We start from the raw sequence: 25,633 nt of genomic DNA, 5'->3' as shown, positions 1-25,633 counted from the left end.
CTGCTCATTGGTGCACAACGATGCGAACGAACCAGGCTAGCCGGCCGTGCATAGCTAATGATATCAGGCTAAGTTCGAAGAGACCATTGTGTAACCACATTTTTAATGCTCTTTCTTACTGCGAAAGAAGTCGCAGGCTCACCACCACAGACCAAAAATCTTGTCCGATATTTCTTTTTGTGTGCCATTGCTCTAACTGAATAGGTTGTTTGAGGAGGTCACAAATACGTGGCTACGTACGTGGGTAATTTCAACGCATTCCGGTATAGCTGAAGTTTTGCTTCGGTCGATTTGGTTCAAAACCTGTCCAACATAATTCGCCTACGGCGACCACATTGGTGACCTCCAGGGTCGCCTTATATTTTGCCCACCCGGCCACCGCCGAAATTTGACCTCGACTGATTTGGGCAAAAATCTGTCCAATTTAATATGACTGTGGTGAACAAGATGGTGACCTCCAAATTTGACTGGGCCCGCTCTCAAATATGGCCCCCTCTCCCCAGTACATTGACCTGAGCCGATTTCGGACCAAAATGAACGGACAACATAATTCGATTACGGCGAACACGATGGTGACCTCCAAATTTTGGTTTGTGTCATGCACGGTTTGCCAACCCTCGAAATTTGATTTTGGCCAATTTAGATCAAAAGCGATCAATTCCTAATTGCATTGATCATCCTCGCAGTTACCTGTAAAGTTGAACATGACCATTTCCATAATTTGGCTCAGGCTGCCTTCGAAGTTTCACCTTTAAAATTGTTATCCAACCAGTATTGTCTGTGCCCGACAAGACGGCAACCACCAAATCGGCCATCAAAAATTTGGCCCGTGCTACAGCTAAAACGACCAAGCTTTCGTACTATAATCAGCCTAAAAGAGATAATCCCTACCATATTTTTGCCTTTTCCTCTAACCTTTCAACTCATCCATTACTGAAGAAAACAGCCTAATCATGTGTTGTTACAATTCTTTTTTCTATTTATTTCCCGCGTTTTTCTCTGTGCTGCCTTCCGCCTACCTATACAAGCTTTAGGACCGTCACATCGTCGAGAGTGGAGATGTCGCAAATGGAAATGAGTGAGTCTGTGATGAGTGGATCCCGATGAGTCAAAATGAGTGAGCTCAAATGCGTCGTGAGTTGAAATGAGTGAGTCCAGATAGTCTGGAGTTCAGATGAGTTGTGAGTCGAAGTGAGTGAGCGCAGATGAGTCGTGAGTCAAAATGAGTGAGTCGAGATAAGTAAGTTCAGATGAGTCGTGAGTTCAAATGTGTGAGTCCATGATGAGTCTGAGTTCAGATGAGTCGAAGTGAATGAGTGAGTGCCGATGAGTCGCGAGTCAAAAATGAGTGAATCGAGATGAGTGAGTGAGCCCAGATTAATTATGAGATCTCAGTGAGCCCGAGTGAATCGTCATCATATGCGTGAGTTTGAGTTCATGAGTTTGAGTGAGTCCGGGCCTTGTGAATCTGAGAGTGAGCCCGCAGTCCCAAACTCCTTTGCTCAAATAAAGTTTTATCCATCCATCCCGCAGATGGACCAAATGTTTCTTGCAACCACCTCCTTCCAGTAGAATGTAAGAAAAAAAAATCAGGAACCGCAGGGGGGATCCGATTGGCGAGGCTCGGGAAGATCAATGAATTCAAATGAGTTGCTGCAACAATAATTGAAACAAACTGGAAATCACTGTACCATAGTGTATATATCTCTTTTATTTTTACCTACCCTTTTCTTTCTCCCTATCACTCACCTCATTGATTTCCTCTACCTTCTCCTCGCTATCCCTTTATTTCCGCCGCCCCAGTTCAGGGGCTTCAGATATAAGATAGCAGATACCGGGGCTGGCAAACATCTTTTCTTTCCTTTTGTACATACAATAAATAACCACTACAACAACAAAAACACTGGAGATCACTCTTTCGTTCATATAAAAACTTAAATATTGTAACATGAATATCAGCTGACCTCACTATCAGTTTACAGGTTTACACATATATCACAGATGATATTCAAAACGAGGCCTGACACACTCATCCGCAAGCAGAGGGGAGAACTTTAGTTTTATTTTTTGTTTACTTGCTGACTGCATTAAAGTTTGCGCGTCGCTAAAAATGCACGAAAGTTGACTGCACGTCTGCGCTATCTGCACTGTCTGCACTCTCTACCGAAACAGGAACACGTTGCTCCCTGCTCACATCCGCATCGATTGCCATTGACACCAAATAGCAAAATGGTGGCTTCCACAGGCAAGAAACTTGGCAAAAGTGATTTAAAACAGGAAGAAATACTTCAGGCAGTGGTAGCCGCCGACAATTTCAATGACAGGTTCGCTCCTATCACCAAGGGCCACCCATGGGTAAAGTGTAATTCCTGCATCCACTGATTATCCGCCTACACCTTACTGAGTTGTGGCGTCTTTCACCACTCGCACTGTTTCGTCCTGCCTCAACAAAGGCACTGGAGATTGAGCGAACCGAATTGATTAATTTGGGTAGTAATGACATGGCAACGTCCCGGTTCTAAAACGTTACGGCTTTTCCTCTATCCCAAATCGTGAGAAGTTTGTCGCTAAGTCACGGTATGCTTGCCGCGATCCGGCACGGCCAAATGTTGTCGTATGAGCACGATCTTGGCGAAGCCCGAAGCGCAAAAAAGAAATAAAAGGGAAAAAAAGGGGGAGGAGGGGGGGCGGGGGGGGGGGGGGGGGGGGCAGTAGGACAAAGTGCTTTATCCTGTGCCTCACTCATGTCCCTGTCCTGTTTGCACTTCAGGCTTCGAAAACTGTATCAACTAGCAAAAGAAGCAGCCGCGCTGAATACGTTCATTTCAGCTGCTTTGCTGTTCATTTCATTCATTTATCCCTTAAAAGCCCGATGGCATTACTTAAGGAGGCATGCATTCAAGTTGGGATAGCGGTAGAACAAAGGAAAGAAACAACACCGTATACAGGCAACTAAAAGTAAAGAAATAGAAACAAACATTTAAGTTCAAGAAACAGTATAGGTGACATTGCAGCATAGAAGTAAAGTTATCAAAATTCAAAGTCAAGTAACGCGCAGCGCCTAGAAACCGGTTAGTGAAACTATGAAAAGTGGCTAGCTAGTTTGCCACGGAAATCTTGACGATCAGAGCAGGTGATTATATTATCGGGTAGGTTATTCCAAAGGGGGGGAGTTAACTGTTTATGGCGAAGGTTCGGGCGCTAATGCGTGTGATGAGATGGCTGTCGTTTCTGTGGTTTCAGCGGGATGAAATTTTCGGGTCTCTTAAAAAAGGAATGTCTCAAACGATAAATGAAGGAATGCTAAAGGCATGAACGTGAGATTAGGTGGTGGTTTAAAGTAAAGCTAGTATTTCTTAAGTACTGAGAGGGGACAAAATGGCCTGCTCGGTTTTGAATTGCTTCTAGGTCAGAGGTGAGGTATGCTTGCAAAGGATGCCACAAAGGTGACGCGTATTACCACTTCAGACAAACGAACATTGTGTAGGCCAGTTTTTTTACTTCTAGTGATGAATATTTTAGATTGTGTCGGAGGTAACCAAGTGTGCGGGATCCCTTGGAGCAAATGGTTTGGATGTGTGTAGTCCATGATAATGATGACTTAATATGCACTCCTGAGTATTTGTAAGATTGTGTTGTGCTAACGGCAACAGTCTTGATGTAGGGAATGTTGTCGATTAGCATGCATTTGCGAGGATGCCTCAACATTTACCTAGGTTAAGGGGCATGTACTATTGATCGCACCACAATGCAATAGAGTTTAAGTTCCTTTGAAAGGCGACAGAATTGGTAAAACTCAGGAGGGGGCTGTAAAAGGTGCATTCATCTGGAGATAATCGTATTGTAGAGTTGATGTTGTTAGATAGGTCATTGATGTAGATGAGAAATAATAGGGGTGGTAAGCATACTCCTTGTGGAACACCAGAGGTTACATCACTAAGAGGTGAGCGGCAGTTATTGATGTGGGTAAACTGCTTGCGCTGTTTAAAGAAGTGATAAAGCCAGGTGAGCAAGTGTGGAATTTCAGGAGATGAGAGTTTTAGGAGAAGATTATGGGAAACACGGTCGAATGCTTTAGCAAAGTCTAAAAAGATAGCTTCAGTGTCAGCAAGATCATCCAAATGCTGTAAATTATCATGAGTGGGTTGTACAAACTGGGTCTTGCATGATAGTTGCTTCAGGAAGTGTTGGCTTGGATGGAAATAATGTATTTTAGGGGAGCCATTAGATTAGAGAGAAACGTATCACAGTTTGAAAAAACATACCTGTCACCTGTACTATCTCTGGAACTTAAATGCTTGTTTCTATTTCTTTGCTTTTGGTTGTTTGTTTACGGCATTGTTTTAGTTCTTTCCTTTGTTCTGCCACTACCCCAACTTGTACGCATGCCCCCACACCTCCATCCTGTAATGCTTTCAGGTCTCTAAGGGGGAAATAGATGAACTACAAAACAGCCTGTCACAAGCTGCCTCACCTATTATACAGCGGAAGATGCGGGAGCTTATGGCTGGAATATAGAGCGAAATTCACGGGACTCCGTCGCTCCTCTGGACAAGATTCGACAAGCCGATGGGGCAGCGACCGCCTGTCCTTGACGCGGCTGCTGCATAGTCGGCCGAGGGTATAAAATAACCGACAGCAGCACGCCCTCACCAGTGCGTTTGGGAAGATTCAAACTTCCGACCACTCCGCGGTGCTCCGAAAGCGTATTGTGTTCTTCGGGCCCGCGATCGACGCATCGTCCTCTGCACCTGTACGGCCGCCGCTACCGAGCAACACAGCCTTCGACGCCTCAGCAAACAAGAAAGACGTGAGAATTTCATTCGCCACGGACTGTTGTTCAATCGAACATTATTTTCGCTTTGTTAACTTTTGACCTGACTTAGTAGTATTTTTCGCTGTGTTCTTATGTAACTTTTGCTCATACTTATAATATCTGAAATACCTGCTTTATTATCTTTATAGTCTTCATATTTTTATCACAGTGTTTTGTTCATTGTCGGGTTATTTTTTTTTTCTCTTATCATTTATTTCTTCGTCTTTATCAATATCTTGTCGTGGCGTTGTATTCTCTTTCATTGTACTTTATTATTATCAGTGTAATTTTGGTCTGCTATTTATAAACCTTCAATTGTTTGTAAAAGAAAGTGACCTATTTGTACTTATTCCTCAATCGCACACCGACACACGTGCTTCACGGGTTGACCGGCCTAACTTTTAAATGTGTTCACAACCCTCATAGAGGAACGACGGGTAATCGTGAAGGGGATCCCGCACCTCTTTTGACCGTAAAGGCGGGGGTTTGTGACACAGCCTAAGTGAACGTGTTCAGCACGCTCATCTGCAACCATATGGCCCAGCCGGTTCACGGCAAGCACATCGCTTGGCAACAACTTCTCACAATTTGCGCCAAAGGAAGAGTCAAAATGTTATAGAGCCGAGACGCTCGCATGAGATTACTACTCAAATTAAAGTCGCGATGTGCTTGCTGCAAACAAACAGGGCCATATCTTTTTGGATTAGCGTGCTGAACACGTTCGTTTCGGCTGCTTTGCAGTTCCAACAAACCGAACTTAACATTGTGAGCTCCAATTCAGTGCTGCCATGCTGTGCACTTGTCTCCGACTCACTGCAGCATACTTCGCAGCCTGCACTGTTCTCTGCAAAGATCCTTTTTAATGCGAAAGCATTACTTCACTATGTTCACAGATTTCTGTCCACAGACCGCGTTCGCAGGCCGCGTTTGCATACCGCATCATTAAAATCGTGTCCGCAGCAGTTGTGAGTAATTGAGAAGCAGTAGAGGTCAATGAGTGGTCTCAATCGATAGAGCGTGATGTAATGTTGTTGCCGAAAAAATAATTAGGCCAATAAGTTAATTAGGTAATTAATTCCAGGCAAAAATATAAAAGTTGTCTGCAGCAATTGTGAGTAATTGAGAAGTGGTAGAGGTTAATTAGTGGTGTCAATCGATAGAGGGTGGCATAATGTGTCCAATAATAATTAGGTCAATAAGTTAATTAGGTAATTAAATACAGGCAAAAAACTCAAATTGATGTCCGCAGCAGTTGTAATTGAGAAGTGGTAGAGGTTAATGAGTGGTGTCAATCAATAGAAGGTGACGTAATGTGTTCGAAAAAATAATTAGGCCAATTGTAAAGAAGACAGTATAATTAGGTAATTAATTAGAGGCAAAAAATGCAAAAGTAAAGGTGAAAATGGTCTCATTAGCCAATGGCTTGGCAATATATTTGAATGTTTCAAATACTAAAATAGTTAATTAAATCAGTCAATTAAGGTGACATCAAGGATGTGACGTCACGCAACCTGAAGTCGAGCCAGAAAAGGGCATAGGATGGGATTGGCGCACAATTTGAAAGTACCAAAGACTAAAATTGGTAAACAAGAAGTGAATTAGTGTGACGTAGAGGATGTGACGCCACGCAACCGGAATTAAAGCTGAAAAAGGGCATAGGAAGGGATTGATGTGCAATTTGAAAGTATGAAAGACTAAAATGGGTAAACAAAAAGTGAATTAAGCAACTAGAAGCAACCAGAAGCAACCAACAGCAGGATCCATGCTTTCACATTACTCCAATGCAGATTTTGCAGTGTTCTTTTTTTTTTTTTCAGTTCCTGGTGTCACTCATGATTTCGAGTCTTTTTATTTTTTATCTATATCACCAGGTCCTCATGCCGCTGGTCAACCGTCCACTCATCGACTACACGCTGCAGTACCTCTGCAATGAGGGCGTACAAGAGACATTCATTTTTTGTGGCTCACACACAGACAAGATCAGAGACTACATCAAGTAGGTGCTTCAGTTGTATGTGGGAAACTTCTTTCATACGCGCTAAAGGCTCACTCAAGATGGATAAAAATTATGCTTGATCATCACATCTTGCTGAAAGATATCATTCCCAGCATGGGTTGCCCAGTTGGTGCATAAGTTCAGATCAATGTCGAATACTGGCAATGTTGCAAAGTTGAGACATTGTACCAAATGTATCACTCAAGTTTCATAGTAGTTTTATGTTTGCAGTCATTTCGTATTTTCTTGCATCAAGTACACATGCTACAGTTGGCAAAAACAATGATGCAAAACCTCTGAGGATTACAGCACAGATGAGCTATTGAGTTCCACAGCATCCGTCATTGCAAAGTTAGTATTATTTGGTTACATCACAGTGTTGTCTGTTTCTATGTTAGCCAGTTCAGTCTTGCATGAAAAATTAGTTCTAAATAGGATACAGTTGCACGCTAGAAAACACACACAAGTGCTCACAACTGATTTAGTCTTCTAAGAAGCGTTCATTAGGTGACTTATTGCTAAGACTGCACATGTCATTAAGGTCAAGTAACATTGCTGTAGGCAAACTGATAAATAATTTCCCTTTCTTTTGTGAAGTTGCCCTGACTGAACTTGAAAGTGACGGTTAATTTCAGGCATATAAAACAAAGGTGGCAACTGCACACAGAAGGGCAGGCCACAGCTTATGAACTTTCTGTGTTGATGCATTGGCTGCAACATAATTTAGCCTTTCATGCCAACCAGTAATACCTAAAAAGCTGCTTGAGAATGTGGACTAGTGTGTAATGTTGCTGCGACCATTACGTCGCTCGGCTAGCCCAATAACTTGCCGTAAAATGAAAACTAAATATGGAGTATCACTTATTACTACTTCCCCATAAAGTAAACGGTTGCCTCGACCTAAATAATTTCTCTGCCTTACATATTAATGTCCGGTCTCTGCGTGACAAGTTTGATGACTTCTCATATTTTGTTGACAGTCTGCAGAACAATTTTGATGCAATTCTGCTAACTGTAACGTGGGCCGTATGTGATGCTGACCTCTGCCCGGCTATGATCCTTGTTTCCTGAATCGCCCCTCTCGTGGAAGGGGTGTTGGCATTTACGTAAAGAACAGTGGCCTTCATAGCGAAGTATTACCTGAGTTCTCTATAATGACTCCTGACTGTGAAATGCTTGCGCTGAAGACTGCGGACAAAATGGTTTCTGTCGTTTACAGGCCGCCGTCAGGTGACCCAGATAAGTTCTTAACACATCTCGACAAATTTCTCGATTTTGCCGCTGAAGTCCAATACTCTACTATTATTGGTGGTGAACTCAACATTAATACACTTGAACCTTCTAGTTTAAATCGCCATTTGAATCACACAATTGCTTCCAATTGTTTTACAAATCTTATCACTACACCCACAAGGATATAACACCGAGGTCACTCAGTACAATTGACCATTTTATAGTAGACATTGTCTCCCCCGTCATTTCTGCTGGTACTATTGCTTGTGACCTTAGTGACCACTGTGCCATTTTCGTATCCGTGTCACATGGCTGCTCACCAAGTTACGCACAACCAAATAGTTTTGCTTATCAATGTGTAACTGATGTGACACTTGCCCGATTTTGCGAATCTGTACGCGTTGCAGACTGGAACTGTGTTTTTGCCTGTTCTTCTGTTGATGCATTTTATGAGCTCTTTTTAAGTACTTTGAAAGACATTTACAATAAGTGTTTTCCCTGGGAAAACAAAGAAATCAAACACGAAACTCCGTATACCTTGGGTGACTCCAACACACGTCAAAATGATGACTCATAAGTCTAGGCTCTTCAAACGCTTTATGTCCACTCGGAACCCTGATCACCTTACAGCTTTCAAAAAATACCACAACAAGTTATCTAACAAACTGCGAAGATCTAAATCTGCCTATCAATCGCGTATCCTCACTAGCAGGGAAGGTCCGAAAGCATTTTGGAAACTTTTAAATGAATCGTTTCTAAACAAGAATAAAAATACGCACTTAGGTCAGCCTGTGATCGATGGCTTGCCATATTCCCGCTCTTTGCTGGCAGAAAAATTCAATGACTTCTTCACAAGCTTTAGACCGAGTGGTTTCGCGGTCGAAGCACTTCGGTTTCTCCAAAATACAGGTTTAGAGACTTTTGCTTTTCATTTAACGACCAGCGAGGAAGTTTTTAGCGTTATAATGAACCTAAAAGCTACAAGATGCACCGATTTCGATGGCTTCCAAATTAAACCAGTTAAATTTGTTGCGGATCTCTTTGCACCGTGCTTAAGCTACATCTAACTTGTCGCTCACATCAGGAATATTTCCTGCACGAATGAAATATGCAAACGTAACTGTTATTTTCAAAGGAGGTAATAGAAACAAGATGACAAACTATAGGCCAATTTCTATTCTCCCTGTTTTTTCAAAGGCTCTTGAAAAAGTAATGCTCAAGAGAATCGATGGGTTCTTTTCTAAACGTGCCTTAATAAATGCCAGTCAGTTTGGATTTCGAAAGGATAAGTCCACGGAATCTGCTTTACTCTTGCAAAAGGAAATTATTTTAAATAATATCGAAGCTAAAAGTTCGACCCTTGGTATTTTCATCGACTTTACAAAAGCTTTCGACCTTCTTAATCATGAAATACTACTCTGTAAACTTGAAAGCTATGGTGTCCGTGGTCTTCCCCTCCAACTCTTTCGTTCTTATTTAAACAGGCGCCAGCAGGTCGTTTCGGTCGATAATCACAAGTCTAGCTCCCTTTTCATTGAATGTGGTGTCCCGCAAGGTAGCCTTCTTGGGTCGCTCCTCTTTAATGTCTATGCTAACGACCTTCCGAGCATAGCCTATCATACAAGTTGTATTCAGTACGCTGACGACACAAGTTTTTTTCTTATGGGATCTTCTGCCGATGAACTAATCAATAGTGCAAATTTGGTTCTTTGTGCTTTCCACAAATGGTCCACAGCTAATGGTTTGGTAGTTAACTCTAACAAGACCAAAGCAGTCTTTTTCGTCCCCTTAGCCTGGATATTACAGTAAACAATACTCTGCATCTAGAAAATAACATTTTTGAAATTGTAGACAAGTTCAAATCACTCGGTGTTGTATTTGACTCTCGCATGAGGTGGTCTGACCATATAATATATATTGAAAGCAAGCTCAGTAGATCTGTTGGTTTCCTGTCGAGACTGCGGAGCGAATTTTCCCCAAAGCATAAGCTCCTTATTTATCACGCTATAATTCAATCACACATAAACTACTGTCATCTCGTTTGGGGTACAATCCAAAACAAATCTAAACATCATACTCGGCCTCCAAAAGAAGGCAATTAGAGTGATCGCTGGTGCATGCTACACTGCCCACACAGAAGCATTATCTCGTTTGGGGTACAATCCAAAACAAATCTAAACATCATACTCGGCCTCCAAAAGAAGGCAATTAGAGTGATCGCTGGTGCATGCTACACTGCCCACACAGAAGCATTATTTCCGAAATATAGGATTCATCGTGTGCATACCATGTTTGAGTACCGTCTACTTCACTGTCTTAAATTGTCACCTCAATCCTTAACTGACTTCTTAAAGAATATATCTGGACTGAAGCCTTACGAAAAACCCTTTCACACCAGAAGTAAGCAAATATGGGACGTTCCTCGAACGAGGACGTTATACGATAACCAGAGCCTTCGTTTTACTTTACCATGCATATTAAATCATTATAGAATACACAACCCAAACATCTTCACCGCCTCAATTAAGGACTTTAAGCTATATTTTATCAATTCCGCACTGTCTCTCTGTACTTTCCGTTCCTTGCCTTAAACATTATTACTAGAACAGTCACTTCGTTTTGATTACGTTTTGCCATATTTTGTGCATACTGTTGCATTATTGTGGGCCGTTAATTTACTGTGCTGGTTTTTAACTTGCTGTTTCATTTGTATATATGTGCTCTTTCTGTACTTCATAATTTTCATGTTATATATGTATATCTTCACCTTAATGTCAGACGTCCTGTTGCTCTGCCATTACTGGGCCTCGGGCATCTCTCAAGCTATCGTTGTAGCTTTTCGCCCGAGGCCCATTTCCTGTATATTACTGGAAATAAATTTTTTTGAATTCAATTCAATAACTTCTTCAGGAAAGCCTGCCAGCCAGCATGACAAGCAATAGCCTTGTGATGCGGCTCTGTTGTTTCCCACACTGGTCAGAGGCCACCAACAGTGAGGATAGTAGTGTCTAATCTTGAAAAATTTAAAACACAAGGAATGCTGCAGAGGTTGAGACCATAATGAACAGCAACTGCTGTTGCAATGCGTGAAATTGGTGCCTACATGTTGTAGGGACCGCGTAACTCATTCTTGCGTTTCCACTCCTACTTTTCCTTGCTTCTCCCTAACAGGGAGTCTAAGTGGTCTGACTCCAAAAGCAAGATGAGCGTGATTGTGATCTTCTCAGAGGACGACCTGTCAGTGGGCGACATGATCCGTGACCTGGATGCCAAGGCCCTCATCCGGTCGGACTTTGCGCTTCTTGACGGGGCCACTGTGGCCAACATGCCGCTGCGGCCCATCATCGACGAACACAGGTGCTTGGCGAGTGCTTGACCGTGCTCCTGTAAGGATCAGCCATTGCTCATGAGGTAGCAGTAATGGCTTGTTCCCACACTGACGTAGGGGCTTGCTGGCATATTGAGGCTTGCAGCTAACATTGGGAGGGCATGTTGACAAAACATAAACGAAAAAGAAATTTTTGTGCCCGCAAGTGTGGGATAGAGTGCTGCAGGAATGGCTACACATTTCCTGTCATGACCCATTGTGGCATCACTCCTCAGTCCAAATATCCACAAGTCTCTTTGCCCTGCCAAAATATCCCCACAGTCTGACACTCCTCTGTCCAAACATCCGTATGTTTCAGGCTCATTTTGCAAGCAACATTTTGTTTGGGCAGCTGATGAGTGGAACGGCTTTCACTTACAGCAGATTGCTACAGCACTGTTTACCTCAACATACATGGAGACACGAGTTGCTGGGCTCACTTGGTGCTTCACACTCGTATACGTGGCTCAGGTTGAGTCACAACTATACTGCAGCATACTGCAATGAGCCACCACTTTTATGGTGCTGTTCTGAAGAGACAGTTTTGTTGAGGACAAGACAGCAACAGTTGTGGTGATCTAACAGCTGCAATGTGCCATCCAAAGCAGTGAGTTCGTTTTGTTATTGTTATTGTCAAAGCTCTTCAATAGTTCAGTAATTTATATATACATATGTAAATGTCGTATAGCTGATTTGGCTCAATTGAAGAAATAAAACATTGCCAACACTGCACAAAGATGAACACTTTCCTTGGCCTGCCTTCAATTTCCTGTTTCTCTGCTGCTGTTTATATTTGCTTAACCTGTCTCTGTATGCCAGCTGACACAGGTGTGCACAAATTTAGAGCAGTGCAATGCTTCCCTGGGTTAAAAATCAAATAAATTACTTTGTACTGCTGTAAGAAGATCAAGTATTGACGAACATAACGGTGTTTCCTTACTCTATACCTGATTAGAGGGCCCTGTGACCCTACCTATCTAATGAAGTAACATTCTGCGTGGCCATCTGATGAACACAGGAATTTTCGTTTGTTACAAGAAGCTGCGGTATTGAAGCTATTGACCTTACAGAGTGTCTCCCCATACACAGCTGCTGCTGCTGCGGCTGTAAAATGACGGCATGCATTGACTGAAATTCGTTACAGATTTGACCGTCTTTTCTGAGCACCCTAGTTGGAACATGTTTGGAAGCCAGGTTTTTCTTGACTAGTAAAGTGTGCTTTGTTGTGGTCTCCGCAGGAAGACGGTGGCGAGGGACAAAGGTGCTCTGATGACACTGGTGTATCGGCGGCTGCCCCCGTGGCACCGTCGCCGCTGCCGCGAGGATGACAGTGTGGTCGCCGTCAACCCAGAGACGGGGAAGCTACTGCACCACATCAAGAGCAGCACCACTAGCAAGTGTGACTTCCCTCTGGTCAGTGTTGCACTACAGGACTGTCACAGGGCTAGACTAGTGTTGCATTGCATGTGCGCATGTGATGGGGCGACACTGCATACACAGTGAACAGCAAACAGACTAGATGAGCCATATAGACGTGTGGATACAAGAGAAATGGACAATGGTTCCAGTATGGCAAGATGGATTCTAAAGAGGTGTGCGAAAAGCCACTGGAACGCCAATTACTGACTGAAAAGGCATGCAGCACTGCCCAGCTAGTGGGCTGATATGCGGCCTTTAGCCGCTGTTGCCACAGGCTCCAGTTCTGGAGCCTATTCGAATAAAACGTGCAAGTCCAAGAGTGTCCACATAAACGAGCACCGAACACCATACACTTACATGAATGTTTGTGAGCAGCACCCCAGGTTTCCAGATTTCCAAGTTGAGATGAAATCTGCTGTATTTGGGAGGGAAATTAAGGCCACTGGGCATGAGTGCACAAAATGATTGTTTTTGATGTGAAAAACAACGGGGATGGGGACGCTAGGAATTATTTTGCAGTGAGCACATCTTTGCTTCGTGTTTGGTGATGTAAACATGAACAATATCAATGGAAGGAATGAAGTCTTGGGCCTAACATCTGCGTTATTCGGAATTACGTAGCCATATGCGATTTTCCTTCCATACTGATTTTATTTTTATCCGGTTACAGATAAAGTAAAAATGAATATTGAAATTAACTTTTAAATGCGGTAAAATCTAACCTCAGCGTTCAAAGAACCAGGAAAAAATAAAATGTTCAAATTATTTGAATAGTCAAAAAAAAAATATTGCCGCAATCTGCTCACGGTAACTCTATCTAATGATTGCCTGGAATACGGTCGTCTATGCGTTTGAGATGGAAACTAAGTGACGGTGACAGTTTTTTTGCGGTCTAGGCACGTGGTTTACATTTTCACACACTGTCAGGAATGTCCAAGATTTGTTCCAAAATCTTAAATGCCTCAGTGGCCCATTTCACAGCACAACGCAGTGACAATGACGTTCTTCCACAATTGACCTCATTGCGTTATTAGCATGCCTCACCACAGATACTTCAAGGCAAAGCTCCCTCAGAACAAGATGGGTCAGCACGCTCAAAGAGCAGAAGCAAGTGAATGCAAGAGAGAGAAATATGTGGAGACATTAGAACACCCTGATGCCATCCCAGTATAAAAAGCCGGTGATGCTCAAAACAGCATTGAAGTGGCGGAACTGCTCAATTCGTCTGTCTGGGGCAGAGGCAGTATGGCATGAATTTAAAAGAAGCAAAACAGAAACTGCTGCCAGGCTCTGTTTTGGCATCACTCCAGCCATAGCGCACACGTCTGAGGTGTACAAGCACAGGTAAGCTCTAGGGCGGTGTAGTTCATACAGGTTAACTGATGTCAGCTCACTTATGGCTGAATTAATGACCGTCTGATGCCATATAGACTTAATGAGCGTCTGAAAGCACCACACTTTTAGTCAGTTATCTCAGCGTCCTAATTAACAAGTTTTTTACCTGAAATACTGAGTACTTCACGTAACTGAACAAAATTAGTTTGATCCTTGTGAAGGAATTCCAAACTTTGTGCATGGGCAAACAGGAAGAGGCAAACAGGACTGACAGAGATTCTTCGTGGTAATGTCAAGTTAGCGTCCATAGTATTCAGTACGCTACAGTAGGAGGTAAACTGTTTTGCGACTTATCTCGGCAATGCCTTGGTCTTCCATTACGAGCATTAAAATAATTCAGCAAATAATAATACCTGTGCAAAAAAATTTTGTTACCTGCATTCTCTACCAGTTAGGTATATCAAAATAAAAGTGCCGTCTAGACGTTAAAATACTTAAAGTATGCCTGTAAGTGTAATCTTTGAGTGTAGGGAACCTCTGAGGCTATTCCCACCGAAATCCATGATGGCCGAAAAACACTGGGTCATTTGGCATGGAATGACCCGATTAAACTTGTACCTTTGCGCCTTTGAAATTCGCAGTCACTCAAAATGTGAATTGCTGTGTTACTGAGCTAAGGAGGTATGCGGCTGTGAAAGCTTTGGTGAGGCTCTAGGCATAAGTTCTAAACTACAGCGCAACTCCTATGATTAGGTTTTAATTTGTTGTATTTTTTCAATATTGAATGCTGAAAAGTTTTGCAAATACAGTCGAACCGGGATATATCGAACTCGAAGGGGATCGCGAAATAGTTCGATATATCGATAATTCGATATACAGAAATCGGCTTGGGACGGCACTTACGATGCGAAAAAATGATACCATATTTGCCGCGTAATCAACTCACCAACTCACTCGCATAATGAACCCACCCTCCGCTTTTGCACTCGAGAATTTTGAAAAAAAAAAAAAAAAGCGTTAAGGCCAGCTCGCTCACATGCAAGGATCTCAGCGATGAGCAGGAGTGACAGAGCAAAACATTTCCAACTTGTTGGAACTGCATCCCTGGCAGCTCAAAACGAGGTTTCTGTGTCGTCGAATCCCCAACGTTTTCGCTTGCTTGTTGTACTCAGTTTCGGTCGTCTCATCCACAGCTCATTTCTTGGCAGCGTGCCAAGATGCTGCGCAGCGTGTTTATCTTTTGATAGCTCCTGCAGCGGCGGGGATCGAACTTGGCAGACTGCCCATGATGGCTTGATTGCACAAGCCTGGTTCGGTTTATCACGCCACGCCTGGGGCAGGCGTAGACCACTGCAACAAAATCAATGGAAAGCGTGATACAATTACTGCAAATGCTGTTTTAAGCGAAAAATACTAAAAGCCAGTGTCATGATCGCAGCTGACCGCATGCTTTCGTTGATTCATACATGCAAGAATAAACGACTCTCGCAAAAGCAAAAAAAAAAAGCAGCTTCGTAACGCCATATCTTACGCTACGCCGCGCGTACAACGCAACTATAAAATAGACGACTCTCGCAAAAGAGAAAAAAAAAAAAAAAAGATCTGCCGTTTCTTAACTGACGCCGCCGCGCGCAGAGGGTTCGCAACACACGCTGGAGAAAGCGTCCGACGTTCTGTTTGAAAACGGGCCGAGCTGGCTTGGCGCATGCTACTGCGAACGAAGGCCGGGAAAGAGGAAGGAGAGAGATAGGTAGGCAAAAGAATGGGTACACCTTTGCGCTTCGCTCTATCGCGTTTTTCCCCTCTCGTTTCCACCGGTTCTCTCTGGTTCATTCACGCACATCTTGCAAACGTCACGTGCTGGCGCGCGGGAAACGATAACAACCGCAAATACGCGCGCCTTTGGGGAATGGGCGCGGCGCTGCCCTAGCCGGATTGTCCTCCCTCATTCCTTCCGCGTGTGACTTGAAAATGTCACGCGGCAAACGGCCGAGGGTGATGCGATCGTCCTTGGGAAAGGCACACTTTCCAGTGCGTGGTGCGGAGTTCGATATATCGAACTACCGGTGAAATTGAGTTCGATATATGACGCGGCTTTCCTATACTTTTACATGGGATTTTCAAAGGGATATTCCGTGAGTTCGATATAGCCAAAATTCGATATATCCGGGTTCGATATATCCGGGTTTGACTGTAAACATTTTCTGCTCAATTTGACCTGCAGTGAATTTTGGCTGTTCGATGTCATCCAGCTTAAAAAGGTCAAACACCCTCTGGCTGCACTGCTCTCCTGACCTCACAGTGAAATGCTGTGGTGTGTCTGATCGACACTCATTAACCTAACATGCTTGATATTGCGCTTGTAATAACGGAAAGCACATGCACTTGTACAGTCGAACTGAGATAATTCGGATTTTGGTTATATTGAACTGAAGGAATATCCCCTTGAAAATCCCATGTAAAAGTATAGGAAAGCTTCGTCATATATCGAACTCCAATTTCACCGTTTATTCAATATATCGAACTCCGCACCATGCACTGCAAGGTGCGCCTTCCTCAAAGACGATCGCATCACCCTCAGCCGTTAGCCGCATGACATTTTCAAGCTATATACAAAAAGAACGAGAGAGACAAGCTCGGCGACGACTGCTCTAGAGCCGCACCGCGCCCTTTCTCCAAAGGCGCGCGCATCTGCAGTGATCGATTGCCGCACGCCAGCACATAACATTTGCAAGCCATGTGCATGAAGGAATGAGAAGGAACCGGATTGACAATGGCCGGTACGGAGCAGACTTATCCAATGCAGCCATGGTGTTCGGGAAAGCAGGAACGATAGAGCGAAGCGTAAGAGTGTGCCCATTTTTCTGCCGAGCTTTCTCTCTCCCCATCTCTCTCTTTCCCTGTCTTCATTAGCAATAGCACGCACCATGCATGCGCCGACAAGCCAGCTCAGAACGTTGGATGCTTCCTCCAATGTGTTTTGTGAACCCTCTGTGCATGGCAGGTGGCGACGTGCAATGTGCATCTTGTGCGTCTTGTGTCGTCGTGCTGAAAGTGCGGCGTACCGTAAGCTATGGCAGGTGTGGAGTTTAAGAAGTGGCAGATGTTTCTCTTTTTTTTTCTCTTGTGGGAGTCATTCATCCTTGTCGTCGTGCTGAACATGCGGCGTAGCAAAAGCTATGGCGGCTACGGACGTTAGGAAGCAGCAGAATTTTTTTTTTTGGCAAGAGTCGTCCATCCTTGCATCTATGAGTCAACGAAAGCACGCGGTCAGCTGGGATCATTGCACCAGCTTTTAGCATTGCTCGCTTCAAACAGTATCTGCAACTATCATGCTTTCCAATGATTTTGTGGCAGTGGACTCCGCCGGCCCTAAGCGTGGCATGATAAATCGAACCAGGCTTGTGCAGTTAAGCCATCACGGGCACTCTGTTAAGTTTGCTTCCTGCCACCGCAGGATCTAACATTAAAAGTATAGTCAAAAGATAAACACGCCGTGACATTATTGCTGCGCAGCATCTTGGCGCGCTGCCAATAAATGAGCTGTGCATGCGACGGCCGAAACGGAGGGACGCGCCACCGACTAGCGCTTTTTTTTTTTTTTTTCATTTTTTCAAAAATTCTCGGCGGCAGAAGGCAGGGTGGGTATACAATTGGGTTGATTATGTGACAAACGGTATCATTTTGCGCAATCACAAGTGGTGTCTCAAGCCGATTTTTGTATATCAAATTATAGATATATCAAACTATTTCGCGATCCCCTTCGAGTTCGATATATTCCGGTTTGACAGTATTGCTGGGCCTGACATCTGTTGTTCAGTCCCACCCAAAGAGGAATTGAAGACTGCTATGGCACAGCTTCTTGGTACTTGCAGCTTGTGTGCGAACACATCGGCAGAGGAAGTGAACAGGAGTCAGTCTTCTCGCGGTTGGTTGACAGCAGTCGCTGAGTAGTTAGCCTCTTGGCTACTGGACTGGTGTACTTGGACTTGAATCCAGTTGCAGCAGCTTCTGATAGAGGTGAAACGCATAAGGTAGCCCCGTTAGCCCGAATGGCTTTCGGACATTAAGCTCCCCGCATATGTACCTACCTGTTGTTGCTGTTTTCGGTCACACTTGCACATTGAAAACCAAGTTTTAGGCGCCATCGTTGCAGTCAGAGTTGAATAGTCTGAGTTGTTTGTGTGCAGAAGCACGCGCTAGTTTGGTGCTTTACATTTTTTGTGCCATCTAATTTGACCCTCAGTAATAGTATTCAAAAGGTTCAGTTTCCAACTGCTAGTGGATGAGTATTACTTCATCGTTTAGCTGTTGGAAATCTAACTTCCTATGAGTCCATGCGATGGGAAAAGTCAGTCACACAGCAAAAGCTGTGGAGCCAGTCTACATCGCTGCATGCAGTGATGTCCTGTGGGCTGCCTTCGCCTACAGGCGTGTGCTTGCTAGTTTTGTGCGAAATTGCACATCAGATGCCATCAAATGTCAGTTTCGACTAACTGTTTAAAGCAGCATGAAGATTGGTATGGTGTGCGGAATCTCAACTAGTTGCTGAAGACTAAAGCCTCAGAACAGCCAAGCATTGTTGACATGCTGAGAGGGAAAAATTTCTTAAGATGGCGCCGAGATTTCTCTGCTGGTTTTTGTTGAAATTAAGCTGAATTTATGGGCCAACCGCGAAGCCTGCAGTGTGGTGAAGCCAACACTTAAAGGCTCAGTGGGCTACTGCTCGTTAGGTGTGTACCGCTTCTGAGATGGCATCTTACGTCTTGCGCTTTGGCTAGGTGTCTAGGCAAAGCCTTTTAATTCTTGAACTTTGAAAAGTAGGGAAGCTGATATCAGTGCCTTATGACAGCAATGAGTATGGTCCCTTGTTATGAAAACATTAGGTCAAGTTTTTGGGTTATATTTTTCAGCAGACGTAATTACCTAATCCTGTGAATAATTTTCATGAGGTCCTGTAGACGTCGAGTGCTTGTGCAGGTGTCCAGTGGGCCTTGGAAGTGTAATGGTTGGTTGGTTTGTAGGGTTTAACGTCTCAAAGCGACTCAGGCTATGAGAGACTGCATAGTGGAGGACTCCGGAAATTTTCACCACCTGGGGTTCTACACTGACATCACACAGCACATAGACGCCACTCCTTTTCGCCGCCATCGAAACACTGCCGCCGAGGCCGGGATTCGATCTCGCTTCCAAGGGCACAGTGGTCGAGCGCCTTAGCCACTGCGCCACCCCTGCGGGGCAGAAGTGTAATAGAAAATGATGATAGTGGTGAGTTTGTGCGCAATGGATCTCCCTGTTTTTATGGTCATGTTTTTGTGAGAGTGTTCTTTCATTTAAGCATTTAGCATTCACATTCAGAATATCAGAAAATATTCTGTATTATATTTTGCAGCCAAATCTTATCATTCTCTCTTGGTTTGCAACAAAAAAATTGCTTTCTTCACAATCTTGGCTCATTGCATAGCCAGATCTGCAATGGGTCATCAGATACAAGTTAGCATTCTTTTTTCTGCGGTGTTTGGAAAAGTAAAGCTTCACTTCTCTGCTTCATTGGTCTCTTATTCTTGTCACGCATTATTTTGCAGAGCATCTTCCAAGGGCAGTCACGCGTGTTCCTCCACCATGACCTTCAAGACTGCCATATTGCCGTCTCCTCGCCACATGTGCCACCCATCTTTGCCGGCAACTTCGACTACCAGACGCGCCTGACTTTGTGCGGGGCATCTTGGAACATCAAGAGGTGAGTGACAGGGTCATAACGGTGTTTCTTATGTCTGTGTTTTAAATGCTATGATTAATGATTAGATCCGAGTGAGTTAATGTAGGCTGGCCATGCTGAAGAAACCCCAGAGCACCACTTGTTGCCAGTCGTGGCAGACACCAAGAGCAGAGGATTCAGAACTGCTGTTCTTGACCCTTTCCAATTTTCGTGGAATTCTCCATTCCAATTGCGTTTGTATGCTCTCCTTTGTAAGTGACGACTTGCTTTCCAAAGTGGAGTACAGTTGAACCCCGCACACGTAACAATAAAGACTATAAGTATGAATTGCTCGATGGAACAAATTATTTTGGAGGCCCTGGCCATCTTTTGTAAGGTTCGATGCCTTTGACTTCTCTCTGCAACGGAACACTGTCAGACTTCACTCCCACAATAATGAAGTCTTTTGAAGTAACAGCCCACAAGTTTCCTTCATGCATACGCCGTAAAATTAAAGTCTCTAGAAAACAGTTCACGCCGTGAACATTTCAGACACTTCCACACTGCCACAAGCACATTTATGGATGTAGTAATTTTGTTTACGTGTTAATGATGACGATAATGGTCTTGGACGACGGGTCATGTGAAAACGATACCCTGCTTACTCACATAATGCTTCCAGTTGTCTTGAATGAACAGCTGACATCAGTTTGGGATAGAATTCATCAAACCTAAGTAAGAAATGCTTTTTACAGATTTTTTTTGTGACAGTCAAAATGTCGCATACAGTAAAAGCTGGTTAATTAAAACTTCACGGGAACGGGAAAAAGATTGAATTATTTAAAATTCGAATTATCGAATGGCCTCGAAAATGTTTTCAAGAACCGCTTGCATTAGGGAAAATTTATTTGGTGAAAATCTGGGCAATGGTCGCCTGCCTTTTAGATGAGAGCAGTGCAACAGTGACTGTTTTTTGCCTTTCTGTCAATGCTTTATTGTGCGCCCACTGTTGAAAATGTCAAAGCAGGACTGCTTGAATACGGTAAAGGCTTCACGGAATCCTTCACTGTGCGACGCAGCACCACCAGCATCCCTCACAAGCAGCCTTTGTCGCATGTGAGGCTCCACTGCGTGACGTGCTGAATGGCACTTGATAAGCGCACATTTTTGGAACATTGTAAGAACCGCACGAATAAAAGGGGGGTAAACGCTCAGTACTGCTAATGATCATCCAAAATGTCACGCAACTGCGATTGGTTCGCTGGCTGATGCATGTGTGACCCATAGCCACCGTCGCCACAGGATGGTGCAAGCAGCGCTAAGCTCATAAAAGCAAAACTGAAACTGAGTAGTCAGCCTATTACTGAAAATGACGCCGTTTGTATTTCATCACGCTTGCCAAGTCGCACTGTCTTCCCTGCAGTGTGCAGTTCCGGTTTAAGGAATGCTGTTTTGATGATCGCCTGCAATGCCTATCATACCTGAACGCGGCTTGACCGGCGCGAGACCCATAGCGCCCGTCCAACTCTGTAGCCATACATGAACATTGGCTGGGACCGTGTCGAGATGAAGGTGTGGTGAGGGGTGAGGCTTCAAAAAATAATAAGAACACGAGAGCCTCAGCCTGTGCCTAGACTGTGCTGACATTACAACTTTTCCATATTGTGAAAGAAGGCCAAGTCGAGATGGCAAAGTAGTGGTGGCAAGGCAAGGTATGGCGTGTCAGTGTTTAATCCGATCGTGAACCCAGGCGCGTGCCGGAGCCGGCACCGTGGGACGATGACGACGATGGTATGTACAAAAGAAAGAAGAAGATCATAGTATGTACAAATGAAATAAGATCCGTGGAGGGCTCACACAATCTCCCCAAGGGGTCGGAAGCGGCCAGCCTGGCCGATCCTAACTAACCGATGCACCGCGGCGCACAAAAGTGGCTTCAAGCAAGAGACATGAACAATTCCAGTTCCACGGTGGCGTCGATCGGCTAGGAGACCAACAGGTGTGACTTGGTAGTTCACTGGAAAAATTTGGTTGATGACCTTGTAGGGACCAAGATAGCGGCGCTGAAATTTATCACTAAGGCCAGGGATGCGCAGTAGTGTATAAAGCAGTACTTCGTCACCAGGATGAAAAGAAACCACACGATGCGTGGAATCCTAGCGACTCGTGCGGTCTTCCTGGCACGCTTCTGTGTTGAGGCGGGCAAGATGACGGCATCTGGTCACACGGGATAAGAACTGGGCTGGTACTGATGAGGAGTAGTAGGGCGTAGAAAAGAAGGAAGTGTTGAGAATTGTAGTGGGAGGATTGGCCAAAAACGAGGAAAAATGGAGAGTAACCACTAGTTCGCTGTACTGCTGTATTATAGGCAAATGTGGCGAGTGTAGAATAGTGTCCCAATTTCGATGATCCGGTGTGATGTGCATGGATATCATATCCGATAGGGTGCGATGGAATCGCTCAGTCAGACCGTTAGTCGGGATGGTAGCTTGAGGTTGTCTTATGGAGGGTGGAGGACGCATGGAGAACTTCGGCAACGACTGTCGATAAGAAGACCGTCCCGCGGTTACTTAGGAGCACCCAAGGAGCGCCATGACGCAATACAATTGATCGCAAAAAGAAATTAGCTGCCTCTTGAGTGAAACCAGTTGGTACAGGGGCTGTCTCAGCGTAGCGTGTAAGTGGTCGACAGCTGTTATAATCTAATGGTTACCCCCATCGAAGAAGGGTAGGGGGTCATATAAGTCAATGCCGACTACGTCAAATGGCGTGGCGGGACTGGGAACAGGTTTTAGAAGGCCAGCGGGCGAAGACGTCGGCCACTTGAGATGTTGGCACAGATGGCAGGAAGCGACGTATTTAGCTACGGTGGAAGAGAGGCAAGGCCAAAAAATTGTCTTTTCATGCAGTCGTATGTTTTGTCAAAGCCAAGGTGACCTGCAGTAGCGTCATCGTGGAAAGCCGCCAGTATACATGGGCGAAGCACACGTGGCACGACTGGGAGCCAGCGAGTTCTATCAGAGCAATACATGTAGCGGCGTAAGATGCCATCTTCGAGCTTGAAATTGCGAAGCTGTCGGCGAAGCCTAACATTGGGCGGGTTCGCTGCCTAAGGCTAGATAAGGTTCGCCGCAGATAAGGCGGTCGATGATGGGCCGGCAGTAGGTATCAGCTAATTTCTGTGAGCGGAGAGCATGTTTGTTCTCAGAGTCGTCAAAAGAAGCTGTTGTGATATGCATCGGGGGAAGAGATGGTCGGCTGTGGTCAGAGGTGGAAATGCATTGCGAAGAAGAACAGCAGGCTGATTCCGAAAGTGGACGGTGTCTTGGTGTTGGCGACCCGATTAATGAGTGACGTCGAAATAGTATTCTTGCAGGCGCAGAATCCAATGGCCAAGTCGGCCTGTCAAATTCTTCAGTGAAGACAACCAGCAAAGAGCATGGTGATCAGTTACAACTGTGAAGTGCCGACCGTATAGGTAAGGGCGAAACTTTTGAACAGCCCAGACGACGGCAAGACATTCCTGCTCGGTAATAGTGTAGTTTTTCTCAGCTGTAGTCATGGCCAGACTGGCGAAGGCAATCACTTTCTCACGTGAAGTTGCATCGTGCTGCAGAAGGACAGTGCCAAGACTGTGACCACTGGCATCAGTGTGCAAGATGGTGGGAGCACTGTCGCTGAAGTGGCCAAGAACGGGATCTGATGTGAGGGCGTGCTTTAGGTCGTTAAAAGCAGTGTTGCACTGTTCAGTCCACATGAAAGAACTGTGCACTTTAAGTAGTTCATGAAAATGCAGCATTAGCTGCAAAATGCCTCATAAAACGCCGAAAATAGGACGCCAGGCCGAGGAAACTGCGAAAATCTGCAGTCCGTTGCGGACTAGGAAAGTTGAAGATCGCGATGACTTTTTCAGGGTCTGGACGAATGCCGTCATGGCTAACCAGATGTCCCAATATTTTAATTTCCTTCTGTGCAATGTGGCACTTCTTGGTGTTGAGCTGAAGGCCCGCTAAAGCAAGACACGTGAAGACTTCATTCAGGCACATGAAATGGTCGTTAAAATGAACGAATAGATAACAATGTCGTCCAAGTAACATAAACAGGTTCTCCATTTTAGGCCACGAAGTACAGTATCGATCATTCTTTCAAATGTCACTGGTGCGTTACAAAGGCCGAAGGGTGTAATATTAAACTCGTAAAGTTCGTCGAGAGTTGCGAAAGCGTTTTTTTTTTTTCTTTTTTTTTTTTTTTTTGTCATTCTCGTGCATAGGTATTTGCCAATGACCTGAGCGGAGGTCCAAGGTCTAGAAATATTCAGCGCCTTGGAGAAAGTCAAGGCCGTCATCAATTCGCTGCATCGGGTAAACATCTTTGCGGGCAATTTTGTTGAGTGCACGATAATCTACACAAAATCGTACCGCTCCGTCTTTTTGTTTAACTAATACTATGGGAGGACCATGGGCTTTGATGGACGAATAATATCGCGACAGAGCATGTCATTGACATTTTCTTCAATTGCTTTTCATTCCAACAGAGAAACCGATAAGGTCGTCGGCGTACGATCGGGTTACCTTCAGTAATGATGCAGTGGTGTGCAACACTACCGCAGTCTGCAGTCGCGAGGACTGCAGCTGGTCGATGCGTTGGCAGGTCGTATTAATGGAATCAACAGTTGAAGGAATCTGGGCAACTAGGGTGTTATAAGCCACAGAATTAATTCCTTTGAAGACGTAGTGTACACGTTCAGGTTCCGGCATGGTGGGACTGATACGCCAGCAGAGTGCAAGTACGGCCTCTATGTAAGACGCATATGACTCATCGGGACCTTGAAGGCGGGAAGCGAGCTTGTTCTTGGCGATCTCAGTCCGAACAGCCAGGTCGGCGAAGTACTTTCGGAACTGCTGTTTGAAGGTGGGCCAGTTATCGGTGTGGGGCTCGCGGTTGATAAACCATTTCCTGGCGACCTCAATAAGGTAGAAAGAAATGTTGAGGAATTTTAAAGCATCATCACACCGGTTGTAGGCACTGCAGCATTCATAAGTGTCGAGCCAGTCATCCACGTCTTCGTCGCGACGACCAGTGAACAGCGGTGGGACGCATTGTCGTGTGGGCATAGTCGGAGGCTGCGGTGTAGCCGAGGTGGAGGGTCTGACCGGGTCGGGACTGCTCTCGGTTGACATGTTGATGGTGGCTGTTGCCAAACGGCGACCGGAACATAGCTGCAGCAAGAGGCAGGGCACCAGGCAGCAAGGGGATCGAATTTCACCTCCACCACTTATGAAAGAAGGCCAGGTCGAGACGGCAAAGTAGTGACGGCAAAGCGAGGTATGCCGTGTCAGCGTTTAATCCGATCGTGAACCCAGGCGCGGGTTCACGATGACAATGGTATGTACAAAAGAAAGAAGAAGATCATGGTACGTACAAATAAAAGAAGATCCGTGGAGGGCTCACAATATTTCCAAACTAACAAGCATTTAGTTCCATGCCTTGAAGATCATGCAGAACAGGCTGCCACCGCCATGGCTGCCATATCATACCCTCCTGCGCCACCAGCCGCCATGCCGGTCTGGCTTTACCCATTCTTCCATGGTTTTACCTAGTTTTATCTCCTCTCCTCATTCTGGAGTTGCTGAGCCTTGTGACTATGTCACCCTTTCACAGGGGCATTCCTTTGGCCATGTGCCGGGTGCCGAGCCGCCTAGACGTGGTGACGCATAGTTTAAATTATCCTTGGTGGAACATACTCATATCCGAATTAACGGACTTTTT

At 44.8% G+C, this 25,633-nt stretch overlaps 1 pseudogene across 1 annotated transcript in view; it reads left to right on the top strand.

Moving 5' to 3' along the window:
- The first annotated feature begins 2,040 nt into the window (after positions 1–2,040).
- Positions 2,041–25,633, top strand: part of LOC146200245 (translation initiation factor eIF2B subunit epsilon-like) — a 58,211-nt pseudogene continuing 34,618 nt past the window's right edge. The window contains exons 1-5 of the transcript XR_014704670.1: positions 2,041–2,355; positions 6,688–6,812; positions 11,217–11,402; positions 12,651–12,825; positions 19,752–19,906. The product of XR_014704670.1 is annotated as a translation initiation factor eIF2B subunit epsilon-like (transcript). The remainder of the gene's footprint in view (positions 2,356–6,687; positions 6,813–11,216; positions 11,403–12,650; positions 12,826–19,751; positions 19,907–25,633) is intronic.

This window comes from Amblyomma maculatum, chromosome 2 (assembly GCF_055883805.1).
Source record: "Amblyomma maculatum isolate TAMU_Amacu chromosome 2, ASM5588380v1, whole genome shotgun sequence".
NCBI lineage: Eukaryota > Metazoa > Arthropoda > Arachnida > Ixodida > Ixodidae > Amblyomma > Amblyomma maculatum.
Note: the sequence above shows the minus strand (reverse complement) of the source record. Positions and strands in the feature narration are given on the sequence as shown.